At 45.2% G+C, this 20,835-nt stretch overlaps 1 long non-coding RNA gene across 4 annotated transcripts in view; it reads right to left on the bottom strand.

Annotated features, from left to right (window-relative positions):
- The window catches only part of LOC122165161, a 151,923-nt gene that overhangs the window by 100,834 nt on the left and 30,254 nt on the right, over positions 1-20,835 (bottom strand). For 3 of the 4 annotated variants that reach the window (XR_006170415.1, XR_006170414.1, XR_006170410.1), the window contains exons 1-2: positions 2,552-2,662; positions 2,068-2,131 (exon numbers count right to left, since the gene is read on the bottom strand). The exons of the other annotated variant lie outside the window; for it this stretch is intronic. This is a non-coding gene — a long non-coding RNA (uncharacterized LOC122165161). Of the gene's footprint in view, positions 1-2,067; positions 2,132-2,551; positions 2,663-20,835 lie in introns of those variants that run through there. 4 annotated transcript variants of the gene reach the window in all.

Genomic DNA, 20,835 nt, shown 5'->3' with positions numbered 1-20,835 from the left:
ACCCACCTCAGCAGGACAGGAAGACCTGTTTGCCCCAACAGGCAAAAATCTGTCCTCCTCATTAAGTCAAATCAAACAAGAGGTTCCTCCTCTCACAACAAACAGGTCCCCACTTATTACATACGTGAGCACCTTCTGAAATATTATTTGGTTGCCTACAGACATGAGATGTTTTCAATGACCTCTGCTGGTAGGACCCAAATGCCACTCTTATCACCTCACTCATATTCACTTGAAGAAGTCATTCAGATAAAAGAGCTTGCAAGTAATGTTTTCCATCATCACTTAAGAGAGCAGAGTTCAGCTTACACCCACTAACACCGGTGTAAATCAGGAGCAAACCACTCAAGCCAGCTTTCTATATGCCATCACTTAGAATCAAGAGTTTAATGTAAGTATGGGTTCCAGCTAATTAAGCACAATTCAGTGACACCAATACAGTAAGCATGCATTGCAAAACTGGCAACAAAGAGATCTCTTGGCACAGGAGGCAGCATGTGCTGCTAACACACAGTGAATTAACAGCACTTTAATCAAAGCCAGCTTCCACGAGTCACAACCCCTCTCTACTTGCTTTTGGCTTCGGTCTTTGGTTACTTTCCTGTTACACCCAAGCCCATCTCTCATAAAATAATTCTGTTATGACCCCCACACACCATCAGCAAGCAGCAAGAACAGAAATGCAAGCTCCTCGTATTTTAGTTCATGGTCACAACACGTGGACCACAGCATGCGAGTCTCTGCCAGCCATCAACTGGTCTGAGGAGGGTTTCAGAAGACAGCTGTAAATAGATCATTTTCCTAAAAAGGCAAATTTAAAGCTGAAAATTACTTACGTGAAATTGGCTTAAAATACATCAGTGCCAAATAAAGTTGAACACAACCCAAGTGTTTTTTTTTGTTGTTTTTAAATACGGTTGAAAGACCACACATTTTTTCTATGGTTAAGTTTTCTGACAGATTTTCAAGGCAAAAACTGATTTAATTAGCCCACGCCCATCAGCCTTGAGTGAGAAGTCCTTTCAATCATCTTCAGCTATTACACCTTAGGATTTAGAAGCAGAAATACGACCGCTCCTTTGGGTTCCAGATCTGAGTCATGATTACAAGTAAGACAAAACAGGTCTGTTAACTGCAGAATTCTGACCAGTTCGAAGGTGGAACCACATCAAGGCTTTACTTTTAACACCCCAGCACTCACCCAGAAGCAGCCCTTCCCCCGAGGTTGCACTCAGCCCGGGACAGAGCTGCCTGCATCATGCCACACACCTGGGAAACGACCAGCACTCAGCACGACTTACAGCACAGCAACGTCAGATTGGGCAGAGCATCCCAGCTGCGGGCACAGCTCCGGCCTCGTGCTGCCTCGTGACCCGGCTGGCCCAGCACAAACATTCGCAACTTCACTACCTTTAGCATTGCTGAGCAATCCATTTCAGCTCTTAAGAATTATGGGATATAAGAGCATTTTTATCCTTCCTCTCTTAAGGAGCAGCCTTCGGTGACCGCCACGATGGAGCAGCACGTGGCTCCGTCTGTGCAAACCCACGTGCAACAGCACGGAGCTGCTGCTCCAATGGCTGCACTCCGCCGTGCAAAGCATCACCCCCTGCTGCCTCCGCAGCAAGCTGCTTTCAAACCTCCAGCCACTCAACTACTACTCGTTTTCAGCATTGGACGCCAGGCAGGCCTGGGGTTAGGAGGGGAGAAAGCAAGGTTGGTGCATGGCTTTGGATGGCTTTTGAAATTCAAATCATTCTCGTTCTCCGTCCAGGCTAACCCGCAACGCGCTGAACAAAGTGCAGCCCATTCCCTAGGCATCTGCCCCAGGGTGGGGCTAACCAGACACATCCAGCATCTGCTTCCTCACACAAAGAGCCTCCCTTACACACGCACACTGTTAATTAATGAGCCCCATACAGCCAATTGCTCCTTCCAAGAGACAAAAAACCCCAACATGACTCATCCTTCATTCACACTGAGCAGAGTATTTCAAAGGTACAAACACAGTAATCAAAACAAAGCCCTTCTCCCCACCCCTCATCGGTTTGGAAGCCCCAGCCGTACCTCACGCAGCTCCTGCTGCCCGATCCCATCGCACAGAGCAGCCATCGGAACGCAGCCTCCATCCCTGCAGGACAGACGTGGGCAGGTAGCTCTGTGTTACAGCCATCAATAAAAGCACCCCAACTAAAAGAAGGGCAGAAAGCTGAGATCCGGAGATGCCCTTCAACAAAGCTTTCTGCTAAGATCTCAGATCTATTAGACTCTTTCATTAATGTTGCTTTCTTTCTTGCTTTCCCTCCCATTCTCCTCTTGTCTTTATCTCCTGATCCGCCTTCTCCCTGTTTGATTTTTCTCTTTTCTAATAGAGACACAAGAAGCCAACAGCTCCCTACCATCAGCAGGCCTTCAAAAACAAGGCAGTGAGGTTTACAGCACTGCAATAAAAAGGCAACTTCCACCATACACTCATTTGCTTAACACCAGCCATCCTCATAAGGGAGATGAAGAAATGAAGCATAGTTTTTTCCCTACTTTAAATCCTTACCAAATTCAGCTTCCACACACCGCAGTTCAGCCAAGCAGGACTGCTGGAGAAAAGTCATTTTGTGGTGTGTAAGGGAATCCCTTAATTAATGGCAGCTGTTCCTGTCCCAGCACTCCCTGCTCTGTGCTAAGGGCATGCATGCAGCTGTGCTCCCTCGTGTGCTCAAGAGGAGGACTTAACCCCTTCCTTGCTAACCCCAAATGAAGGCTTCTAAACCCATAGAGCAGGCAAAAAGTGAACGAGACCAATGGCATCTTATGTAACCTTGTGCACATGATTGTTATCAACTTCACAGCTGAAACGGATTTAATTTCCAAATAGAAACTATTGCCAGACTTTGCTCTTCCCCTGTGGAGTGACCACACCACATGCCATTCTGGTTGCCTGTTTTAATTTCAATTCTCTTATTTTCTGGGATTTCATCACCTGGCAATGAAGTACAGTCCCCTGAGGTTCCCAAACAACGCTGAGTTTGGTAGCTCAGTACAGCTGCAGCATACAGAGTAGAGATAACAGATGGTAGGTTTGCATTAGCGTGGTGATTCCCTTTGGGCAGGCACTTTAAGACAACATCCCAAAGACTCCCAGGTATTCTACAGGGAGGTTCAGGGCTGGAACCTGGAATGTTCAGATCTCTTCAAAACTATTTCCCTCTGTGTCCAGTAATTGTAAAAACAAGGCAGCAGGGGAAGCAGCAAATGTGGAATGGACTGTGCACTTTCATTGGGTTAATGTGTTAGCTAGAGAAAAGAGATTCACCCCCATCTCCCCGAGAGCACTTTGCTCTCCAGCCTCAGGGTTCCCAGGTACACCAAGTGCATCCCACGTCAGAGCCTCAGGTCTCATTTTCCACCATGCTGCTCTATGCAGGGGCATTTCATTGTTTTACAAAGATAAATCCCCATGTGGAGTTACAGAAAAAGAGTTCTGTAAAAACCAGGTTATCCAGAGGCAATCAGGAGAGCACTGAGTGCACTGCCAGTGCCACCAAGTACTGCGCTGTCACTGCACATGGATGTGGATGCACAAACTTCCCCCCTCCCATGGAGGCAGAGCTGCATCTGCCATCAGCACATCTCAGATCTGGTTTGGGACTTGGTAGCTGCAGGATTGCACTGCAAGCTCCTGCGTGCTGTTTGGCAGCAATGGGCATCATTGTAACACTATGAGCCTGTAGCCCTTTGCTTTGGGAAGAACAAGCTGTAAGTGTGCTCAGCACACAACCTCGCTGGGCTGCAGCTTTTATTCCACATCTGGATCTGGTCACCGAGGAAATAAAGCATTGTAAATATATTTTGAAAACATGGCTTGTAAACACTGCAAGAAATTATTGTTGTCTCTAAGTGACGAAGAAGAAATGCATCGTTTCATTAACGTGAACCATCTGACCTCAAAGGAGGAAAAAGCAATAAATGAAGAAAGTGCTATTGCATACAATTGGCTCGATCCTGACTGCATGGCACAGAGATCTGCTGCCACTATGGTCACACTGAGTGTGTTGACCCCACTTACAGATGTAGGAGATGGGTGATCCTTTTGTATTTCTGAACGGTTGGATTTGCAGGGACTTAAAGACTGTAGTCAGGTGGATGGCAGTACTAGAGGCCTTCTGGTAGATGGCTAAATGGGAATAATTACTGTAATTAATTTCTGGGTCATTGCAGGTATCAATTCTAGTGCTGTGGGCCATTAAGTCGGTTTGGTTTATCCCATAGTTCTTGGTCATTATTAGCTCAGAGTCAATAAGCCACATTGCACAATCATGATCAATAGATGAAAAAGAATTCTGAAGGAAAAAAAGATAAGGATGGATTTTGATCTCGCTTACATCAATAATTTCCCAGAAACTGGTGGAATTCCCTGATGTAAAATCAATGTAAGCAAGTTCAAAATTGAGTTGTTTTGCTTTGTCAAGAAGATAAAATGGAGAGCTTGGATTGTGCCTTTAAAGTCAGACATTTATAGATTAAATTTTATCTGCAATATCTTGCACTCCAGAGATTTTCTCCTCATTTATAGGCTTAAAATATCTGTGTTCAGAAGGAGGAAAAATAGGGATTTTGCACATCTGACTGAAATAAACCTTTGATGGTACTTCAGGTCAATCACCACTCACCAAAATACTTTCTGTCATTTCATCTAAGATGGAGATTTGGTTACACTATTTAAAAACATTAATATTTTCATTTAGGGCCCAACATTAGATATATCAGACACTTACTCTCTGTGGTTTTAGCATTAACCAAACATGCAGCTTAGCCAAGATTTCACCCATGGGGATGTGAATATTTCAACATCTTCATCCATCATCATCTTCATTGACACCACCAAGCTGAGTGGTGCAGTTGATACAATAAAAGGGAGGGACGCCATCCGGAGGGACCTGGACACTCTCAAAAAGTGGACGCATGAGAATCTAATGAGGTTTAATGAGGCGAAGTGCAAGGAGCTGCACTTGAGTCAATGCAATCCTGGGTACAGATACAGACTGTGAAAAGAACTCACTGAGAACAGCCCTGCAGAGGAGACCTGGGAGTCCCAGGGGACCAAAAGCCAGCAAGGTGATCTTGCAGGCTGGAAATGACTGCATCAACACAAGATAATTCTGCAGGCAGGGGAGAAAAACAAGCAACCTCTGTGCAACCAACGACTCTGTGTGGGAACAAAATGCCCAGCACTGGGAGCTCTCTGCTGGACAGTTATTGCTGCTGTGAATGCTATGCACTTGAGGGCAACAACACAAGTCTTGTTATCAGACATTTCCCATTGGTGCATGAACCCAAACTCTGCTGTAAGCAACAGCTCTCTTGCACTGCAGGTGTGTCTGTTACTGATACAGGGCATATATACTGATACATGATTGGTAGACCCTAGATTTTAATGTTTTGTTTGTTCTTCTCTCTTAGAGAATAATTATGGCCTTCCCTCCTTTGATTCATTAAATCAAACCTTGTTCTCAGCACAACCAAGAGAATTGCCCACTGGCTATGCTTGCTCCTGTGCTGAGACCTTGTCAACTCGTTTTCAGCCTAAAGCAAAAACTTCTGGCTGAGTTCATCAGCTCCTCGGCATCAGGGCTGATAATGGAAATGGCAATTTGGGCTCTCAAACAACCTGCTTGCCCTACAACAGCACTCCCAGCACTGCAGCAGAGGAGCACACATGCCCTCAGGCAGTGTGAAATGACCGCTTCCTAGTGACAGCCAAACCTCATGATGTGGTACAGCCATGTGTGTGCTGCTCTGATTTGTTTTCATAGGCAAATAATTAATTTGCAGTGACTGACATTGTTTTATCCCCACCGTCACTGACATCTTGTCTGACTTGCATCGTATGCCACAAACTGCTTATCTTCTTTGGCTGCTGATTCGCCCTACTCCTTCTCCTTTAGTATGATACTCATTACAGCCTGCTCTCCTATGCTGAGGCCAAGACTCCTGCTGTGCTTCCAGGTAATGGATTCTATTACTGAACAGCTCAGCTGGGGAGGAGAGAGGAAAGAAGGAAGGAAAAGCCTGGAGAGGGAAAACGGCCAAGTTGCAGGATTTCTGGGTCTCTGAAACAGTTCCAGAGTTCCTTGGTGTTCTGGAGGTCTTTCTGTGCACGATGAAAGCACTGGGCTTTTGTATTGTTTGCTTTATTTTGCAATACTTTATGATTCCCATATATTCTGAGCTGTGCTGATTTGTGACCAGTATTTCATTGCTACCCCGGGAGGAATTTTCTCTGAAAACACAGGAAAGAAACAACGCCCTGATGCAAGAACTGCAAATGAGTAACTGCCACCAGACCATGGCTTCTGTTATTCACCCAGCTCTTGCAGAATACTCGTGACTGCAGTATGTGATCACCTCCCAGAATGATAAAGTGAAAGTAAAGGCATCTCTCTTCTGCTCCCTCCCCTTCCCATTTACCTTCCACATCAGCTCTGTGGGCTATCACACACTAGGGAAGGGCCACAGCCTTCCCCAGCCAGGGAGGAAAGCTCTGTGATTAAAGAGATGCAAAGAGGATGCAAAACACGTCAGCTAATTCCATTCTCCAACATGTTTTCTGGAGGAATCCACCTAGTACCAAGGACCTTCAGTCCCTTGTTTGCAACGAAACCAATAGATGGTACAGATTTAAATCTTGTTAGGATCAGGACTGCAGTCCTTCAATGTCTTGGATGCAGGCTGTAAGGTGAGGATATCAGCATCGCCCTGTCTTGCAGGCAATAATCTATCCATGCAGATACAGGAAGCACTCACATGCTGAGGTCACAGGAGCTGTAGGTATATCTAAGGCCAGTGACTCCATCTCCTTGCTCTGGGATTATTCTTGATTTTCAGGGATACAAACAAGAGCAGTTTCTCATTATTCATATCTGAAAGAACCTTCACAAAACCAGTGATTCTCTGAGCACTAGAAATCAGGGGCCTGATTTCCTATGGATTTGCATCCCTATGCCAGGACTTTCTCTGGGTCCTTTAATAAGCACTGAATTCATGACACAGCCATTCTCCTAACTGGGCACTAATAGAATTTCTCTTCTGCACCCAGCCACCCACAGCCAGGAGATGCACTGTGCTCACTCTCCTTACCTGTCCATAACGAGCTGCTGAGGCTCATTTCTGCTAAGACATTGCCTTTGCTCGTTTAAAACATTCATATCTTCAGCTGCCACAGCAGAAAGAATATAGAACCTAATACAATTAATTTTCAAGCCAGCTTTACTTACATCAGAGCAAAATTACTCTTTGCTTTCAATTCTGATCTCTCAGCATACTTTTGTCATTTCAAATTCTGTTTGTATATCCCTGAAACTATACTGGCATCAAATCAGCATAAGATAAGCGAGAATCAATTAAGGGAAGTTTAATCTAAATCACTTAAAATTGTATTTATCAGAACCTTGGGTTCACTCCACAGCACTGAGGCAGTTACAGCGTTCTCACTGCAGCTGGTAGAACAGCTCCAGATGTGCTGACATGGATGAAAGCAGATCTGCAAATCTACCCATATCTAGGGGAAGTAAAATCCTGATTTCAACTTCTAATTGGCTGCACAGGGCAATAACTTCACCAAGAGCTCCCTCTGGGACCAGAGGCAGAGATTCCATCCACATGCAAGAGAGTTTTTCTTCCTGCCCCATATTGTTGCATGAAAGCAGCAAAAGCTAATCTGCATTGGGATGGGGCTGACTGAGTTTACAAAGGCCTGTCATAAAGAAGCATCAACACTGAGAAATGTGTAAGTGCTCAGTTTTGAGCAGAAGTTTTTGGGGCAGCTCACGTTTCTACACATTTTTTTTCTTTTTTTTTTCTTCAAATGCAAATTGACCTCTATTGGGGGTACACACAGAACCACATCTTTCAGACAGCTTTCACATCAGGTGTCAATTTGTGAAGCTGAGTTCCTTATTCTTGGCTACTAACTCTACAGCTGCCGCTCTTATGAATATATTATAATGTACCAATTTATATTCAGAACAAAGAACCCGGGGTTATCCCATCATCAGAAATCCTTGTAAGCTTGATTGTTTTTTTGTTTCCATCATGTAGTAGGATTATGGCTTCCGTAAGAAAAACAAAACAATTTTTGCCTTTTTTATTTTTCCTCTCCCTTCTTTCCTCCCACGCTTTAATTCTGAAATAGAGAATACTTCATTTTCTTCTGTTTTTTTTTTTCTTTTCTTATTTATTTTAAGGCATTTGTTGCACATTACAGGCTGAGTGCAATGTGCCTTTCCCCACACAGCACTAACCTGCTGGCCAGATGTGTGCTCTGGCACGCTGACAGTGCTGGTTCACCCACAGGACAGTTTGGGGCTGATCTGATCTGCAGGATGGAGTTCATGTGACATCAGCCAGCACCAGATAAGGGTTTCTTTCCTACAAATCTGCCCCCCCCCCCCCCCCAAAAAAAAAAAAATATAAGGAAACCAGATCAATTCTAAACAATTTCTGTGAAAGTACTGGAGCATCTACTGGAGATGCTCAAGCAGGGAGCTCTCACTCACATGAAGCAGCCAAAAAAGAATCGTGTGTTTCTTCTCACAGGTGCTCAGATGTGTGACTCTCCCACAAGACAATGAGGTGTGAGGTGACACCCCGGCACAGCACCACTTGACAGCATTAGGTGAGCATTTATCGAGCTAGCATGGTGCTGTAACTCTCAGGGTGATTTTGTTTTTCCAATGAGAATTTTCAAGACGACACCAAATCCTCCACCTCAGGAAACTGTAATTTCTACTGGAAAAGCATTTTGATGGAAAACACCCCTACACTCAGCTCTTCTTCGCCTGAATGCTCATAGGACTGGAACAAACTGCAGTGCTTCCCCATGGGTGATGGCATCACCAGAGGGCAGAACCTCACAGCATTTCCCATGCAGATCCACGTGGACCTGTGAGGCACAGAGCTGTGAGTGCTGAGCTCTGCCCTGGGAGCTTTCTGTTATGTACTTATTTATAAAGAAACACGCTTTAAGTGCTTTCACCATGCAGGCCCATCACTTCAACATGCAGATGGAAAGGAACGGTGCTTTGGAAACTTTTGTCTACCAACTTAACTTTGTTCACCTTTTTTATTGCTTCCTCTCCTCCGGTGCCTTTGCACAGCAAGCTCCTTAAGCAACACCTCTGGATTTGGAGCTGTTTGGGTGTAGCTGTGCATTTTTACAGGGTGCTCCACCTCTTTCCTGGAGCCTTGCCACAGCTTTGGAAGTCAGAAGAAAAGAGAATGGAGGTGGGAACCCATCCAACTGTGTGTTTGCATCAGATAATTCTGGAAGGATTTCATCCCCAGACTGTGCTTTGCCCAGGAAGGAGAATATATGTCATATCTATAGAGAAAAACATTCCACAGAAAAGCTGGAATCGAGAAAAAGCTTCCTATGTGAAAGATTCCACACTCATAACCCTTGTGAATAGAAGAAAGACTCCAGCTTAAAAATAAGCAGTACGTAGGGGCAGCAAAGATCCTCAGGTTCATTTTCCAGAACAAATTTCCTTTCCCTGCTCCCACATTCCTGGGCTTGCTGGCTTAGCTGTGCCTCGTTCCATTCATCCCTTGCACAGTTTGCAGGGATCTCCTGAATGATGCCACCCAAAATGTCTGGATGCAAATCATCAGTGATCTGTACAACCCTGCCAACGTGAGCTATTTGAGATACTCAGCATTCAGTCTTGACGTGTAACACTACAGGAAGGAGCAGTGAATGCTGAGTATTTCTGTTCATAAGGAAACAAAAATAGAGAAAACCTGGGCTTCTGGCCACTGCTTTCCTCCCTTGTGCTTGTCCAGGTTTCCCTGTACCTCTGCACGCTGTATGAGCCATAGATTATATAGAGAGCACTGCTTTCACTATTAACCTGAGGAGGAATGACACAAGTCTCTGTGTGCCACATACACCATCCCAGTGGCAATGGGATGGATCCCAGTATTTGGTTCCTAATGTTCTGGGAACTGACTGCTCCTACAGAGGGACTCAGTAAAAGCTCACAAACCGAGTTACTCGAGTTCTGTACAATTCCATTTCCCCTCCTGAGGTGATAACAAAAGAACTAAACTGCCATCTGGGCTTCACAGTCAGCAGTATTCACTCCTCTGGAAAAATACAAGAAAAAAAACAACAATACTGACCTCCAGGCACCCCAAAAGAGCAACCACACACACAAACACTGCAACCACAGAGGCAACAGGAGCTGGCAGCGCTCAGGTTCTACCCACAGTAATGTGGGCACTGGGCTGCAGTGTCTGCTCCTGCAGGACTGCCAGTGGCTCTGCTTACTTTACAACCATGGGAAAGCTTCTACAGCCTCCATGGCTGCCCCAGAGCAGCAGGCTGTTCCCAGCAGGAGATGATCAAAGTAGATGAAGCAAGGATCCCTCAGGGTCCACCTCACCCTCAGGTGGTTTCTGCTCTGTGATGGTGAAGGGTCTGATCCACTTACATGGACCAGAGGACAGCAATCTGCTTTGATTACTGCCTATAACTGCACGCACATTCAAATCTCGCTCCGTGCACTCAGAAGTCCATCCCCAGCCCCAGCAGCATGGATTAATGACATATTCCCTCCAGAAAGGGAACGAAGGACAAAAATGTCCCTTCATTTGTCTTTCGCACGCTGGTTTTGCTGCAGATTTGTTAACATCTGGACAAAATCATTAGCATTCTTTCAGAAGTCCAACTCTCTAGCCAAAGCTAAAATTAAATTGATGGATTCTCCTTGACTCTCAGTTATGAGGTGAGTGCAGACTATTTTCATAAACATGAAGGACCTTGACACAGCTATCTGAAAACTGCCCGTGTAATAAATTGAAGATTTTCAGTAATATAATCTTTCGCTGCTCATTTTGCCCCACTCCTTCTACCAAAGAAGGTTTTTGTATATATTTCAGCTCCCTCCTTGTAAGAACTTTCATGTGCCTGAGACGTATTTGGAAACATCCCCGTCACACAGCTCCAGCAGCAAGCAAGAAATGAAACGTGAGCAGAGCAGTTCAGCATCGCTTCAGTCTTCCCCGTGAGCTACTGTTTGCTTCAGATGTTCACAACAAAGATTCTAATTAACAATCCCAGAGGATCTGCTTTCTAAGAAAGCTATCATAGATGTGATAATGCTGCATGTCTCAGAAACTGCTAACAGGCAATGCAGAGAGAAAGGGAGAAAGGTCTGTGCTGCAAGGACATTTACCCATGAATACTGGGTCAGAAATCACTTGCTGAGATTACAGCTATCAGAAGTGTTGTGTTTCCAGCTGGAAAATTGGGTATATCAAACTACTTCTTAATTTGGATGATCTGATTGGAAATCTGACATTGTGACCCACGCACAGCCTCTGTCAGCCCTCCCGTTCCCATGCAAATGAGAAGAGAATTTGCCCACTGAGCGGTGATGGGAGTTTGCCTTAATAGGCAGTGAAAGTTTGGGTCCAATGTGAGGAGACATCGCTCATGTGATCCTGAACTGCATTCTTCCCAAACTTAAACTTGTAGAACCAAACTGTTCTTTCACTAGATTATCCCAAGGACCTTATATTCCAAAGGTCCTATAAGCGGAATTTCATTCATCCTCCCCCACCCCTTTCTCTATTATCCTTGGCGATATTATCCATATGTCTCAAAGTAAGGTACTTTTACAGGCTGTTTTCCCTTGTTACAAATATTTACATTTTCTCATATTGCTGTTTCTTTTGGATGAGTCACACTGTCTCCATCTCACTGTCGGTCACATTTTCATTGCTTGTAAAACCATACCACATTTTCACATGTAGGGTGAAAGTGATAAAATTCCCCTTTCTCTGTTGTAAAGAGCACATCAAATTAATTTGCTTCATGATTTTTTTCCCCCCAGATTTTAATAGTTAATAAATTTACTGTTTTGCTTTAGAGAAACGGAACATTTGCTTTCTCTGACAGGGCGTTGGAGGCTCAGTGCCATCCTTAATTAACACAATGCATCAGAGATCGGTTGACTTAGGTGGAGCTGTGTCACTCCACAAGAACAGAAGACTCAGTCTCCAACACGGTATTGAAACCAAGCTTTCCTGGCAGCACAGCACAATGAGCTTACAAATTAAAAAGGGAGAATGATCCTTCACATCTCTGTTTCACTGCCCATCCAGTTCATGAGGTCCCCAACATTACGGCAGCCACACAATTTCATAGGGCTAGTTTAGAAAGAGACTCCAAGTAAAAGCTTAACTATCTTATCTGCCAGTTTCTCTACAATTTCAGAATGTTTTTCTGCCACAAGGATCCATACTACACTGTCTTTATCTCGTGGCATTTTAGCACAACTGTTGAGATACAGATGAAGTTCTACCTGCACATACACATACAGGAAGGGAAACTCCTCTTTCTCCGTGCCCTGCAGCGTTTGAAGCAGCTGAACAAGCTCAGCTCAGGTTTCCAGAAGCTGCCTTTCCAAGCACAGAGCTCATAAAAGGGGCAGTGAGATTCAGAGGCACAGGGACACAACCATTAGGCCACTTTTCTGTGCTTTTGCTCCCATGTCCCACATCAGCTGCTCTCCTGATCGAGGAGTTTTTAAATTTGCAAAGCAAGCTAGAGGAAAACAACAGAAATGAGCCTGGTGGCTTATTGTGGGTGGATGATTAAACACACCAAGATTGCAGCTGTGATTACCGAGCTTTCAACTCAGGTGATGCCACTTTGGTTTTCCATTCTCCTGCACACATACACTGCGTTAGAGCAGCTTTACTACAGTAGTGCCAGGGCTGCACACACTGTTCATCATCACAGCCAGCCAGACTTACAAACTACTCATCCAAGGCATGCTTCATTGAAATAAGGCACTACCTCCATTTATGCAGTGTCTAAAGCACAAGGCCTCTGCTCTGGGCAATGCTTAGGTTTGGGAACACAGCTTTACCAATCACCTGGGTATGCCAACACAAGTGCAGCCACTCCTCCAGCTCCAGAGCAGGCAGACAGACAGCAAAAGATCTGTGTACACAGCCCAGACCGAGTCAACATGAACGCATCTTATCAGCGTTTGGGCAAAGTTCAGCAGAGCCAACGGCCCTTAGAAGCATCCGCAATACACTGGGCCCAGCAGACATGAGGAGGAACTGGGCAGGTCTGTAAGGAGCCAGAAGAGCTGATGCCACATTGCCATCCACCAGCCCTAAGCTGAATGGCAGGGGCAGCAGTGCAGGTCCTACTCCAGCTTGCAGCTGTAGGCAGTGCCAGAGCTGCGTGCCCAGACCGGCTGCTGTCTGCAGAGCAGAGCCTGAGGGCCATGGGGCTGGGCTGCTCGTGCAGGAGAGCAAGGAGGAGGGCAGGGGACAAAGCAAAGCATGGGAAAGGACGTGGGAAATCCGGGAGAGAAAATACAAAATGGGCTGTAACTGTTTATTCAGCATAAATATTTCTCACCCTGGGAGAACCCTGGTTTTCTGATTGTGTCCTACATCATGACAGCACATGGAACAAATTAACTTGCAGCCATGACCTACAATGAGATCAGAAAAGACTGTTCAAACTAGAAGTTGTGAGCTGATGTTGTCAAAATACTGAGTGGTTGTTTTCTTACAGCCTTTAGGATGATCCCCTGCAGCAAAAGGCTTCAATGTATTCCACAGCAGAGCATGCCTGCTAACAGCCTCCAAGCACTTAAACCCCTGGGAAGCACAGCTATCCCTCACTCATTAGCCTCATTTGATCGAATGGGACAAGCACAAACAAGAGCAAAACCAACAAACTGCAGCAGTGGAAACAGCAGTTTCCCTGAAACATCCAGTAGGTGTGAAATAGCCGAAGTCCCCAGCAAAGCCACATCAAACCTGCAAGATGTATAGACGTACTTGGCACACTGATGCTAGCTTTGAACTTGCCGTGGTCTTTCTGAATCACATCCAAAGTAGGAAAATGCCATTGCGACCTCATCTTCCGCAGCAGAGACAAAGCAGGATCTGTTCAAGTGCTCAGGCACAGAAGTGGCACCAAACACGAGCAATCCCTGGCAATAAAGAGCAGATCCTATTTTTTAAGCCAGATTTTCTGCAATCCTAAGAACGCAGAGATGTGTCTCAGCAAGCACACTGAGTCCCGTGTGCAGGAACCTTCCCTTCCCTCTGGCTGTTTTCCCCATCTTGGTGCATTTTCAGCAGTCATGTTTTTGCCTTCCTTTATGTTTCCCATGTCCCAAATTCAGGCTGCACTCGACTGCAGTCATTAGGTTCCTAAGATAGGATGCATACCCTAACAAAAAGCTCTGCTGTGCTCTCCCTGTCTCCCCCTTCTCCAAGGCTGCTAGAACAGACATGCTAACCCACAAGCAAACAACCTTGGACAATTAACTTAAATACCACTTAAGGGTTTGGGAGGCTGCCGTTGACAGTGCACACACAGAAGGATGATGAGACTGATGAGACAGAAGGAGTGCCACCAAATGTCATCAGACATTACCAACCATCACTGTGCCCGGGGCTTCTCCAGGGAAGTGTGCCAAGGAAGAGTCCAAGGGCTGCAGCACGGAGCTCAGCCAGGGCAAGAGACCCTGAGCTGTTGCCTATGAATCTCCAAAGACTGTTGAAACATAACCAGAGAAAGCAAGTAGAGCAGCAGGGAGACCACTCTGGATGCAAACGACAGAGCATCACCGAACCATATGCAACCCCACAAAGATAATGGCCCTAAATTACCTCTCGCTTGCATTGGTTCATTAAGAATTTGATAGAGCTCCACTAGTGCTGTTGGAAGCCTGCTCAGAGAGCTAAGTGGACTCTGGATCAGGATCCAGGACTGGAAAATATATTAGGTCATAAAGTACAGTATTACATATTTTATAAGGGAACAGCTATCAACATCTGCTCCACCCAGTGAACATACAAAAAACAGCTGGAAATAAGAACAGCTGTGCAGATCTCAAGCTCTCTTTAGCAGCAGCTTCTTCCAGCCACTCCTGAGCTCATGCTAGAAAGATGTTTCTATAGCTCTTGTCTGCAGGAGGAATCTTAAGACCGTGAGAATTCCATTATGATAGCAATAGATGTGAGTAAAATAATTACAGCATAAAGAAGACATGCTTGTGTGAATTAACCTATGAAAATACAAACATGGGCAATGAGAGATGTGTTTGCAGGCACCTTTAGTGCACACACCTTGAATCTCAAATTTCCCACCAAGATTTTGGTATTTGCTAGCCTGATTTAAAACACACAACTGCAGCCCAAGTTAGAGCAACCATTGCTTACACACAACATTGTCCTGTTAAGGTTTGTGTGGAACAATGGGCATCAAGGGATCCATAACCTCATTAGCAGCAGCTCCACCCACTGCTTCTTACTCCCAAGGCGGGGATTTTTAGACCTGGACCTAATTTCTTGCCTTGCTAGCAGCACTCCTCACCCAAAGGAACGATTTGGATCACATTCACAAATCTACCACTATGTCATCTGCATTTCCAAGAGAAAAGAGACATAGATCTGTGGTACAATCTGGACATTTTTGTATTTCATTTCTTTTCCATCATGTCTGGGAGGTGGATCCAAACAGTGCTTTTTCCATCATGCTTTTCTTCCTCCCTTAGTCATATAAACCAGAGTATGCGTTGTACTGAGATCACTCCATCAAAACTTCCAATGATTTATAAAGAAATTGGTTCACTTTTAGGCCAAGGTGGTCAACACTGTGGAGTAACACTACCCCAAGCTGCATATGTGGTAGATCCCAGCAATCTGCTGGCTATGGCAGCACTACTCAAATCTATACAGGAGAGAGACTTCTGGAGGTGGGCATTGCTGACGTGCTGGATATGGATACCACTGTCCTGATGCTTTGGATGGCAGGTTGATCCCATCACAGAACGTCTCTGGGTAGAAGGGACCTCAAGGATCAAGTTCCAAAACCCCTGACTCCAGTTCAGGAAGGACATGGAGCTCTTAGAGCAGGTCACTAAGCTCTTAGAGAAGGATCACTAAGATGATCAGGGGGCTGAATCAGATTTTATCCATACATAAGAACTAAAACAATTAATCACAACAGTGAAGCCAGAAGGTGAGAATTTCTGTCAATTTAACACAAACACAGCCCTGATGCAAAGGAATTCCTGAGGGAAACACTGCTGTGATGGAGGAGTCCTCCAGTCCTTCCTGCTGGCGCTGAAGCAGAAGCTCGTGGAACAACACAAGTGATGTCAGAACAAGTGATGTCAAGGAGCTGAGCTCAGAGATCCAGCTGCTGAAGTTAGCTTGCAATGAATGCACCAAAACAAGGGTATCCAAAGCACTGAATGACTGCTAACATGGAGCCAAGAGTCAGAAGTAGAACAGAGATGATAAAGGTAACTGTGAGCCAGCTGGACAGCACAGTGTTGAGCAAAGCAATGCAAAGCTGATACAAACTTCAACTAATAAAAGCAATTAATTAAAATAATAAAGTATAGCAATACAATTAACACCAGTAAATCACAGTTTATGGAAAACAGGCCTATCATATAAATCTAATTTCATTCTTTGATGAGATTACAAGTTTGGTGGATGAAGATAACAGCAAAGATACAACGCAGGTGGAATTTGGTGAGTCAGAACACTGCATGCTGATTGCATGATGATGTGAAGCATCTGCTGAAGGAACACTGCTTGTAGCACGAGGCCATGGTGTGCCATGCACTGCTCAGATTGGGATCTGAACACGCAGGAGTCAACAGCAGAAAGTAAGAAGTTAATCATGGAGAGCAACGTGTGTTACCAGGGGGTTCTGGGCACTAACAGAGCTGTTTAGTGCAGGCAAACAGCTTCAGAGCTGCCAGAGAGGAACATAGGGCTGCAAGGAGGACTACATGGAAAGCTGTGAGTCAGGACAGAATTAAGCTCTTGAATAAACTGAATGCAAGTTTTTTTTTTTTCTTTTTTTAATTTTTCTTTCCCTAAAGCAAATTTGATCCTTCAGCCCATGAAAAGAATAGAACCAGGGGGAGATTTTATCTCAGCACACAGCACCTGTTGTGTTTTATCACCTGCATTTCTTAAGGCTGCTGAAGATTTGTGTGGGTAAAGTTTGAAACCATTCAGTAAAATATCTAATATATTATTTGTGGAGTTTAATCCGTTTAATTAAGCAGCAAAACAATGGAAAGGTGATTTAATACCGGTCTGTGCGTGCAAAAGAAAGCAGTGGGTATCAAAAGGGCCGTTCATCAAGTGAAGCAAAGCAGAACTTGCACCAAGGTCCTAAATGAGAAGCCAAACAATTTTAAGTGAGCAATTATGAATGCAATTTAATAGAAAAAGATATAAACTGCTTGCATGATCTATTGAGGGAATGGTTGATTCTGTAATTTTAAGCAGATAAGACGACAAAACTAAACGCAGGTTACTTTTCTTAAAGAAAAAAAAGAACTATACATACATCTTCAGACAAAGTATAGGGGTAGCTGGCTTTCATTAAACAAAACATCAAAGTAGATGTTCTCATGGTCCCTCCTGACCTTAAACCACTGGAACAGGCTGCCCAGGGAGGTGGTGGAGACTCCTTCTCTGGAGATGTTCAAGATCTGTCTGGATGCCTACCTGTGCGACCTGCTGTAGGGATCCTGCTTTGGCAGGGGGGTTGGACTCTATCTCTGGAGGTCCCTTCCAACCCCTACAATTCTGTGATTCTGTGAATCGAATCCCTGAAGAAACAGACTGCTTTTTCTGTAAATAAAACTGCAGGATGACTTCTGGTTTCCAGCCAGTTCTAAATACGCTTTAAATTGTTTGGAGTTCTGCCTGTTTTTCCCATTCTGCCTTGAGTATTTCAAGCAGGTCAGTACAAGTATTGATAAAACATATTTCCCACCAAAAAGGAGATTGTTTGGTCAATAATTTCCATTGGCATTCATATATTTTTACATGCTTACGACAAACTTTACTGAGTACTGGGTTGTTCTCAGCGTTTCCTGGTGCAAACCAGAACACTCTGTCATCAAGACGTCCATACAGTTTTGTTTTGTGTTCTTTTCCTTGCCTATACGTAATGTTTTGTGAGTAATCAATGAATCAAATTGATGTATGAAGTGGTCGTTTCTTGCAGCCTTTACCTCCAGAAAGTTACATCACCACCATCTGCTGAGGCTTCTCACTCCTGTAGCACATGATGGGACCCTATGAATGTGGGGCAGTTTCTCACCACAGCACTGCACACAGTCATGTTTTCTGCATTCCTCCATTGCTACATGATACTTGAGCTTAGCAGACAACTGCATAGAAAAAACAGCATTTACGTAAACGCTGGGCCAGATCCAAAGCACATTAAAGAAAATGGAGAATTTTGATTGAGCTAATGGAACAGGACCTCCAGAACCTGGATTTCCCACAGGTCCTCAGGGTACATCTCCATCCTTCCCACCATTTTTGGTGGGACTGACTCTGCAAAGAGGTGCTGAGCAAAGCCCTGGAGTCTCAGCTGAGGTGCCCAGGAGGAAGGCACAACAGCAGCCCATGGGAAGGCACTGGGCTGCCTCCATGTGCCTTGAACCTCTCCCCACAGCTCACACCCACAGAGCAAAAACCAGAAGAAACAACATCCATCGGCCGGTCATCTGGCCAGCAAGGGCAAGGACGCTGTGCTTGGGTTATTCATTTTTATTTTTGGCAATAAGACCAAATACGTGTTGGCTTATCTCACTGGGGAACTCCAACTTGGCAACACAAAGGACACAGTGGTGTCTCCTAATGAAAAGCATACTCTCTGCTGCAACCTACAGGCCACAGATGTATCCTGCTATGGGATGCCTTTTCTGGGGCAAGGCTTTCTGCTTTTTGGTTTTACTCCACGCTGTATTGAACTGCTCCATTACAACCAGTAACTGTGAAAGGAAAACTAAGCACATTCTGTTTTCAAAACCTTTTAAAACCTAAAACATACCAACATACTTCCATCTCCCACCAGGGCACTTACAGCTGCTCCCTTGACACGTCCAGCACTTCAAGTCCAAAACCAAATCCACCTTACCTCCTCCATGCTTTGTTTTGGGTACATTCGAAACAAGCACACAGCAGAGTCCCTCAGAACTGCACACTTTGTACCAACATTCCTCCAAACAATGGGCAGGTTGTGACAGGACAAGAAATAGTTTCAAACTAGGAGGGCAGATTCAGGCTGGGTATAAGAAAGACAATAAGGGCAGTGAGGCAGTGGCATAGGGTGCCCCATCCCTGCAGACACCCAAGGTCACGAGATGGGATCTGAGCACGCAAGGGAGCTGTGGGTTCCCTGCCCAGTGCAAAGCATGGGACAGATGGCTTTTAAAGGTCCCTTCCAACTCAAACAATTTAATGATTCTATGACTCTAATGAAAACATTAGGGGTAGATAACAGCAGGACAAGGGGAAATGGTTTGAAGTTGAGGGAGGGAAGATTTCAGTTGGATGTCAGGGGGAGGTTCTTTACTGTGAGGTGCTGGAACAGCTGCCCAGAGAGGCTGCGGATGACCCATCCCTGGAGGTGTTGAAGGCCAGTTTGGATGGGGCATCCGCAGCCTGGTCTAGATTTAAATGGGAAGGTTGGTGTCCCTGCATATGGCAGGGGGTTGGAGATTCATGGTCCTTGAGGTCCCTTCCAACCCTGGCCGTTCTGTGAGTCTGTGACTCAGGGACGAACAAGACATGAAGTGTCAATATGGAGCAGCCTCAGGCACTTTGGTTAAATTTCCCTCCAACTGTCGGCTTTGAGAGCCTAATTAGTCAAATAGCCAAGCTTGTATTTCAGTCCTATACTACAGGGAGTTCACAGCACCTCGGTTTCATTGACAGCCATCAAAATTCACTCCATGTTCCTCGTCAAAACACCAATAGTAATTATGGGAAAAATCAGCCAGGGAACCCAGGAGGAGGCAGAGGATTGCCTGGCTAGCAGAGCTCTATCTCAGCACCCATCCTTCCCTTTGCATTTTCTTCCTGCTTAGGGATGGTGGTAACCACCAAAGCTACAACGAAAAACACTCCGCAAAATAATAAATCACCTGGAGGACAGGTACAATTTGGGCTCAGAAGTCGTGCTTTACTGGTGTCTCAGCACTCATTTATCACTCATTTATCCTCCGTGCCTCAGAACGCATCCGAGCACTTCGTGTGCTGCCAATGATTGGCTCCAATCACTCCCATTTCCAAATAACTGCACGGCCCAGCACCTAACAGCGAGCTCAGAAAGCAGCAGAGTTTGTAAATCATTCACAGATCAAACAGAGCAGAAAGCCTGGGGAAGCGCAGTTTGAACTGCCGTCGTATACTTAACAACATCGCTGCAAAATGTTGATGTGTGGAAATCAATAGGATCTGACAGGCTAAGTATCACTCTGCAGTCCAAACACAAGTTTAACTAACTTCACAAATGTCACCTGGGCCGGATGAAGATGGAAACTGGGCTTTTCCTTCATCAAGGGAAGGAAACTACCATTTTGTGCTCTGTGATCATACACAGGTTTCATCTCCCAGCTGCTGTGCTACCCCCTCCCCATCTCCCCTGTCCAGGAAACAGCGATGGTGCCAGCTCTCCAAAGGAAGCCAGGACACACAGCAAGCCTCCCCAGAGCCCTGCAGGGAGCAGCGTGATGGGGCACGCACAGAACTGAGTCAGCACCCTGCAGCCATCAATCTCAGCCGTCGCACAACGCCTTTCCATTTATTCCATCTGATCCTTTGCACTGATTTTGTAATGGAGTAATTTTAAAAGCACGGTTACCTCCTCCGAAGGAGTACAGGACTTTATGGGGACGGTAGTGCTGGCTCACACCTTTTCTATCTTGAGTCTTCTGATTTTTCATAGCAAGCCTCAGCTGCCAGGAATGT

This window comes from Centrocercus urophasianus, unplaced genomic scaffold (genome assembly GCF_019232065.1).
Source record: "Centrocercus urophasianus isolate 14NV4802_14NV808 unplaced genomic scaffold, USGS_Curo_1.0 seq_29, whole genome shotgun sequence".
Taxonomy (NCBI): domain Eukaryota; kingdom Metazoa; phylum Chordata; class Aves; order Galliformes; family Phasianidae; genus Centrocercus; species Centrocercus urophasianus.
Note: the sequence above shows the minus strand (reverse complement) of the source record. Positions and strands in the feature narration are given on the sequence as shown.